Here is a 9,057-nt window from a genome sequence, read left to right as displayed (position 1 = left end):
CCCAATGTTGAGTAACGGAATGAAACAGGTCCAACTGAAGCAAAATAGATCGAGGATTCATGTAACTGATCCCTACTACTTTGATCACAAATTGTGTTGCTTGCATCATGAATTAAGGCCATGATTTCTGCCAAAGTTTGTTATTTTTGAATGTCCCTTTGGTTTCTGATGACTCTCCCTGCTTCGCCAACTACCATATTACCCCGAGAATTTAGGTAGTCAAGCCTTGTTGTCGGGATATGCTTGGCGGTAGTGTAAAGCATTGCATCTATCATAACTTTTTATCTTACTGTATTATTAGCTTTGCTGTAGTAAATTTTTGTACTTTACACATTTTAGAGACAACTTGATAGACATAAGTCTGAAAATGTTTGAATATCAAATTCAGAATTTATAAACTATTTAGAAAGTAGTGCATCAAATCAGACGTTTTAGGAATTTGATTTTAACTTTGAGCCAAAAAAGTGTTTAACTAACACCTAATTACCTATAAAATAAGCTAAATGACAAAAAAAAAAAAGGAAGAAAAAAGCTGCATTATCCTGTTGTTTTGCTAAAATTTGATTTAAAAAAAAAGAGACAAGAAGCAAGAATAAGAGTTCATTTGATCCAAAACATGAATCGAAAGGTACTCTTAAAAGCTGTTTGGGGTCTTGTTGAGATAATAATAGTTATTGTCAAGCTTAATTAGTTCGCGCAAAAAAAAACTTACTAATTAACACAAAAAAAATGTATGAAATTACAAATTACTTATCATGTCTAAGACACATATTTGATTTCCACAAATACACGTTTTAACCAATTTGCTCCAATTAAACATGTTTTTTCAACACACAATTAGCAGAATTCAAAACAATGGAAATTTAGTTTTTTAATTTCAGAGAAATTATCAAATTATAATTTGGAATTATAATGTTAAATCTTTTATTTTACATCCTTTTTTAAATTTTTTTTTATAAACATCAAATTTTGGATCCGTCTTCATCAATCCATTCAGTCAACAAGTATACATGAAAGCTGACGAAGCGGGGATATAAAGTTTTTTCATAAGTAATTTATTGGCGCGAAAAAAAATGTGTAGAGAAGTTTTGTATGGGATAATGAGAAAAAAATGAATCTTATTTTTGGGTAGGTGTAGGTCAAAATTTTAGGAAATTGTGCTACTTCACTGTTAAGCTCTGCTGCTTCTGCTACCTCACTTTCTGCTTTGTTCTTCTTCAGTTAACAGAAAATCATTCGGTGGTGATGTTTCTCTTTGTTTCTTTTCGGGATTTGTTCATAAGGTGATTCAAATTATTCTTCTCAAATTCTTCTCATGGTATGATTTTATCTTCACTCCTATGGCTACTTGTACAACAACTGATTCCGAAATTACAAATGAGATGATAACAGACATACTCTTAAGGCTGCCCCCCAAAGCTCTCTTCAAATGTATGTCCTTTTCTATATCATGGCATCAACTCATATCTAGCCCAGATTTCGTGAATAGACATCTCAAATTAATCTTAAATCATAGATTTTCGTTTCCAGTCATCAATGGATATTGCAACTTTACTTCTCTCTTCCCTTCAACTTTTCAAATGAATTCTATCGCTTTAAATTATCTTCGGTTGTGGGTACTGCCAATGGGCTAATTTGTCTGGACAATTATAAATGGGAGATAAATATATGGAACCCCACCATTAGAAAGTCCAAGAAACAACTTAATTTGTCGTGGGGTTCAAATTTCTATATGAAATATCGTTTTGGATATGATGAATCATGTTTTGATTACAAAGCTGTGTTTATTGCTGATTTATTCGACCTGAGTTATGTGGTCAACATTTATAGTTCGAGCACAAATTCTTGGAAACACTTCATGATCAGCCTAAGGGTGTCTTTCTGATAAATCTTCCAGCTAATTTGTCAACGGGAAGCTTTATTGGACTGCATCTACAAATTTTTGTGATATCATTGTGCGGAAGATCATTTCTTTAGATTTTGCAGCCAAGACATGGGGTAGCTTGAAGCTTCCCCTTTGTGGAGAAGACAATTCGATTTCAAATTGGGAGATTTCGAAAATGAGTTTTGTATGATTTACATGTATCCTGGAAGAAGCAGTTCACCACTGAATATCCTCAAAATGTTGGGTTTCATAATGGGTTCTCCAACCACATACCCATTCTCTTAACATCTTCGCCACTCAATCAAGGGTTACATTTTACTTTCTCTTCCAGGAGTTATACTAATTGATAGAATCTGTGCGTCCACCACCAGACAATGGACCAGGTCCGTTGACACACTAAAATAATAATAAATGTAAATAAATGCAGATTATTTGACACTATCAGTTTACGTGGAAACCTCCTTGCTCAAGGTAGTAAAATCATATATGACTCTGCCCACTAAGCTATCACCTCTAGAAAACTTAGGATTTCCTAAGCAATCTTACAGACTGCCCACTAAACCACCAATCTACTGATTATTTATACTTTTCAAAGCAACACATACGTTTCCTACTAAATTAGTTGAACTTAACTAACTTAGAATTTACAGATCAGAACATACTAAATCCTTTATAAGTTTTAGGATCAATTTACAATTTCAAATAAGAAGAAATACTTCTAAGACACATACACTATCTTCATTTAAGTTTGAATCGTACGTTGAATTATTTCTTCTATTTGATTTTGTCAGCCTTTGCAAGAGATCTTAATATGCCTTTTCAAGTTGCAAAAATTTAATAGTTAATCTGGAGTTGTTACGCTTTTGTAGAAAGGTCACAAACCTTGAATCCATACCATTAGTTGAGGTTTATGATGTATCTGTCACTTCTGCCACTGCTGGAGAGTATGCACCAACTTTTTGTACTTTCTCCTGCTCGCAGCAAAAAGCATATTGAGATGAGAATCAGGTTCCTTCACAAGGTCCCTGTGTTTGTCAAATAATCAAACTACAAATAACATCTTCCCCCTACTTGATGACGACAAATAATAAACCTATCCCCAAAAAATCCTCTAACTCTCCATGATATTGGCAACATCACACCTTTTCCCCTTCTCCTTAAAAGTAATCACACCTTGAGCAATTTCCGATATTTTCCCTTGACATACACACAGCCAGCCATACATGTTCCCCTGAATTGCATGCCCAAAGCAAACTTTCCCTGAGCCTAAGCAATTTCAACTCTGACTTACACATAGCCATACATTTTTCCTCTAAATGGCATATTTTCCCTAGCTTACGCATCCCAAAGCATAAAAATTTCCCCTTTTGGCATCATATAAAAGAGACACAGTAAACCAACAATACCAATAAGACCATCAAGTAAGATTATATCCTTGTGCAATCAAGCATAAGAGAAAACAACTGATAATAGACATTAGCCAGAATGTAATAGGAACAAGAGTTAATGCAAAACCAGAAATAAAATTCAATACATTAAATTTAAACTAGGGTTCAAGATACCTTGAAAATGTGCCACAAGAAAAATACAAAGGGAATTGACCGGATGAACTATGTGGGGGGAGGCTAATGGGAAAGGGACTAAATGATGAGTGTAAGTCTAGCATTTGCGTCATCATTGTCCTTGATTTCTTTATCTTGCAAAGCAACAATCTTGTCCCTCATTATTGCATTTTTCTTATCCTGTTCTTGAAATATGGAGGTACTAGGTCCCTCAGTCTGGGCCTTGAGTAGTTCAGCCTTGAGAATGGCAATTTCTGCATCCTTGGTACTTAACCTCACAGTCATCTCTTCCAACTAATGCTTCAGATGATCATGCTTTTCAATTAACTGAGACACTTTAGTCTTAGGATTTCCCTTTCCTTTAATGCATTCACATTCAACCAGAGTAGTCTCAGTGAATGATTGCTTGGCAGTCCCTACTTTTCAAACTCCAAGTGATTTGTTTAGGTACTTGAATACTTTTTTCAGTAAGTATCCATATCCCATTCCATGCTTTCCTTTCCGTTCAATTACAATCTTGTACATGTGTTAAAACATGAGTACTGGAAGGTCCAGTGATTCTAACATTCACAAGAATTCCATAAGAAACAGATCAGATGAAGTGGCAGAAGTTCTCTTTTCTATTTTGGGAAGAAGAACTTTGTTGACAAATTCAAAGATCAACTGATATTCACTTTTTATTAACTTCTTGAGCAATCCAGCACATCGAGTTTTAGGAACCTCGGAGCATACCTCAAAAAAATTAACAGAACAACTCTTCAAAATAACAGGCTTGATACCTTCTCGACGTACCCTAAAATATTTCCCAGTAAGTGTTCATCAAGATGGATTTCTATGTTTCTTACTCTTGTCTTGATACTTCCGTCATCTTGAAACTAAATGTTGTAGTAGAACTCACGTACTTTTTCCTCATGGAGAACAAGAGACGGTGTCAAATAGGTTTATCCATGAGTGAATCACTACAATGTCATGTAGAGTATCCATGCCAGGTTGCGTAACAATATTCATATCAAACACTCTACCTGCAAAGACACTTTGTGTGCTCAGATTGTCAACAATTGTTTGTCTATTGACAGTTGTGTCATCCACATGTACTTTTGTAATAGGTCCCTGTTCAGACTCTTTAGGTTCCACTTCAAAAAATTTCCTCTTTCTTTTTCCTTTATCCTTAGTACCACCAGCTTTAGTTGTTTCTTTGGGTATCTCGCTATCATCTTTCTTCTTTAAATTCTGTTTCAAATCAACCACAATTTCCTTATCAGGTTCCTCTGTAGATCACGCCCCAGATACTGCTACTATATCTGACAAAGGTATTTGGAATTTTGACACTTTAAAAGTTCTCTTCATCCTATTTTTGGTGGTAGATTCAACCCTTGTTTTATAGCATCAACCAACATTTTCTTGGAGTCAGATGTTGTAAAAGGTTTCCTTCTAGACTCAACTTCAACAACCTTTTATTTTCCTTTTTTTGAGATGCATAGTTCTTTCTTCTTCAGCAGCCATTGACTAGGGTGATTGTCATCCTCCGTGTTCGTAGAATCTGAAGACGGGTATCTTCCAAAATCTGGGGTTTTGTTAAACACATGTTGAGTTTCTCTAAGCTCTTCATCCAGAAAATTTCATTTTCTTCCTGTAGGGCTTCTTCCAAAATGAATGTAAGACTTTCAATAACAAAACTTTCACTAATGGCCAAGATGTTGGACTCAGACGTCTTGCTCTATGGTAGATCTTACTCAAAAAGATGATCAGACAATATTTCTAAATGAGGACCAGGTTGAGGGGAGAGAATAGGGTTGTTTATATCGAGGGAAGGAGAATGATGTTAAGAACTATCTAATGCAAGGTTGACTTGAGAAATAGTCAAGACTTCGGATTGAGACCCAACAGATGAAGGTTTATAAAATGACACAGGGTCGGTTTCACTTAGATATGCAAGAATCTTTTTTGATAAAGATGATGGTTCAGATATTTTACCAAGATATACGAAATAAGCAGTAACAGATAAAGAGAAAGAAGAAAAGGATTTTAGGGTTTTCCAAGAAAAAGTTCAGAAATATGTAAGATGAAAAAGAGAGAAGAGAAAGATGTATAAAAAGAAGAGAAATGGTGCCAGGTCCCTTAGATTAGATGTGTCGCTTGGAGTTAAGCGATGGGACAAACGGTCAGAATGACCGATGAATGACACATGGACATTCCAACGGTTTCTTTTCAAACCAGTTTTAAAATAGTATAAAGAAAACTATCCTCTAAAATGACAAGGTCCTATACTGCAAGTGAAACCCTATTCCTGGATAGTTCTCGCCATACTTTGTTTTTGTTTTTCTTAATGAAGGTATACCTACAATAGGTACAATATTGACCTTACTTTGACAGTTTATTATTAGTAAATAGGATACTTGCACTGCAAATTTTATCCACCAAAGAAATTTCATGCTTTTGAATGAATTTAGGTCAATTTGAATTCATCATTCCCAACTTCAGCATGTTACTGTCAAACGATTTTTGCTGAGAGCTTTGGTGAAGAGGTCTGTAATTTTATCCTCGGTTCTACAATACTTTAAAACAATATTGTCCCTTTTTCAACATTATCTCTCAAGAAGTGATGTCCCACATCAATACGCTTTTGTCTCTTAAATTGAACTGGATTCTTCCCCATTCTAAAAGCACTAGTTTTATCACATATAAGTGGATTTACATTATTCACACTCCAAAATCTTCTAAGTGTTGCTTAATCCACAAGCTGAGAACAACAAGAAGCTACAGCTAGATATTAATCTTCAAACGTTGAGAGAGCCACAAAATTCTGTTTCTTCATTCTCCAGGAGACAAGAGATGACCTAAGAAAATGTGTCATGCCTGAAGTACATGTCCCCTGTTTTCTTCAGATATCTTAGTATCCATTTGGCATCTTTAAATGAGAATCTCGGGGACATGCATAAAATCTAGCACACATTCCAACACTATACACAATGTCGGGTCTACAAGAAGTTAAGTATAACAAGAACCCAATAAAATCTCATATACATGATTTGATTTACAAGAGGATCTGCTTCATCTATTCAAAGCTTGGAATTTGTTCCCATAGGAGTATCAATAGGTTTGGACTCAATCATGTTGAATTTATTTAGCAATTCCTTTGTGTACCTCACTTGACTAATTGAAGTACCCTCTGATGATTGCTTAATTTGCATCTCCAAAAAGAATGTTAGTTCACCCATCATGCTCATCTCAACACGGTGCCTATTCAAATAGCAAATTCTTCACACAAGTTTTCAGATGTAGCCCCAAAAATGATATCATCCATGTATACATGTATAATGAGAAGTTCTTGTTCTCTTTTATTAGAAATAAAGTATTATCAATTTTCCTCCTTTTGAAACCATTCCTAAACAAGAATTTGGACAACCTCTCCTACCAAGCTCTGGGGCTTGTTTTAACCCATAGAGGGCCTTATTCAATTTGAACACATGATTTGGTAAGCTCAGTATCTTCAAAAGCAGGAGGTTGTTTAACATACACCTTTTCCTTCAGTAACCATTCAATAAAGAACTTTTAACATACATTTGATAAAACTTGAATCTCATAAAATAAGTAAAAACTATAAGAATTTTGATAGCCTCGAATCTAGCAACAGGCGCAAATGTCCCATCATAGTCTATACCTTCTTCCTGATTATATCCTTGAAAATCCAATCTGGATTTATTCCTTGTAATTACACCGCTATCAAGGTTATTTCTGAGCACCCACCTGATCCCTATAACATTTTTGTCAACAGGTTTTGGAACTAGGTACCATACCTTGCTTCTCTCAAACCGATGCAGTTCTTATTGCATTGAGTTAACCCAGTCTGCATCACTTAAAGCCTCTTTTACATTTTTAGGCTTAATTGATGAGATGAAAGATGAAAAACAACTAGATATCTTGTTTTCGATCAATTATGTACTCTAGAATTCAACATGTGAAATAATATTATCAAGAGTTTGAGATGAACAATGCCTACAAGACGGCCTTCACACTAAAGGTTGAAGTTGATATGTATCATCCTCTTCATCCTTAGAATCATTATTTTCTGGACAATGAGTTATATCTTGATTTTCATTCGTCAGACTCATCATTTTCCTTAGTCTTTTTAGATGAACCTTGATCAGCATTAGCCTTACTTCCTTCACTCTTCTGAACTTCTAACAACTTATTCAATTCATATTCATTGTTTGATTCTATCTTATTCAAATTAGCATCTTCATAAGAAATCACATGAATACTTTGTTCAATGCATTCATTTATTTTTTTAAATACTCTGTAAGTGTTGCTTGATGATGAGTGTCCCACACAAAATCCTTTGTCACATCGCGGACCAAACTTTCAAGGCTCATCTTTACCATTATTAAAAACAAAACACTTGCACCCAAACATCCTTAGATAACTCAACTTAGGTTTCTTTTTGTTGCGTAGTTCATAAGGAGTTTTCTTCAATATCGACCTTATCAAGAACTTGTTTGTAACATGACATACTGTGTTGACTACTTCAGCCTAAATTTTTTTGAGGAATATATGATTCAATAAGCATGGTTCTGGCAACATTCACCAAAGTTCTATTCTTCCACTCCGTTCTGCTGAGGAGTTCTTAGACGTGAAAAGTTGTAACTTATACCCTTTTCTAAATAGAATTCTTCAATATTTGAGTTTTCAATCTCAGTTCCATGATCAGACCTAATCCCAGCAATCAGATGATTCAATTTTGTTTGAATCATTTTGAAAAACACAATCACCATATCAGGTGTCTCAACTTTTGATTTTAGAAACCTCATCCATGTGAACATTGAGTAATCATCAACAACAACCAAAATATATTTCTTTCTCTTTCTGCATTGAATTTTCAGAGTCCACACAGATCCATGTGTAGTAGTTTTAATGTTCTTGAGGAGATCACTTGCTTTTTTGACTTGAAATATGATATTATTTGCTTGTTTTACACAAGCTTCACACACTTTGCTTTCACTAAATTTCAATTTTGGCAAACCCAGGACCAGGTCCTCAGAAGCCACCTTATTAACTAAAGACGAGCTCACATGACCTAATCTTTGATGCCATAGATTAACATTATAACTCTGAGCACTTAGACATGTCAGATAATATCCATGAAATGTTTCTAGGTTTGCCACATACATGTTTTTACATCTTTGAGCAGTAAAAACCACTTTCTTTGTAATCAGATTGATTACAGTGCACTTATCATAGGTGAACTTTACTTCATTTCCCTTGTCACTGATCAGAGATACGCTAAGAAGACAGTACCTTAATCCACTCACATGATACATATTTTCAATGGATTCTTCAACTTATTTGCCAACTCTGCAAACACCTAAAATATACCCCTTCTTTCCATCAACAAAAGAGACACCTCCACCTTGAAGTGCCTTGAGAAAGAGAGGAAGTTTTTTGTGTTTGGAGCATCCACTATCCATGTACCAATATTGACTGCTACTCCTCTCACTCACCTACAACATCACTTGTTGGTGTTAGTAACCCATTTCAACTTGAGTTCCCAGAAAGCAGATAAAGGGGTGATCAAAGTTTTTCTTGCCCAATGAGGTTATTTTATGTTCCTTT

The sequence above is a fragment of the Solanum lycopersicum genome, chromosome 5 (genome assembly GCF_036512215.1).
Source record: "Solanum lycopersicum chromosome 5, SLM_r2.1".
Lineage (NCBI taxonomy): Eukaryota > Viridiplantae > Streptophyta > Magnoliopsida > Solanales > Solanaceae > Solanum > Solanum lycopersicum.
The sequence above is the reverse complement of the archived record's forward strand: the minus strand, read 5'-3'. Positions refer to the sequence as shown.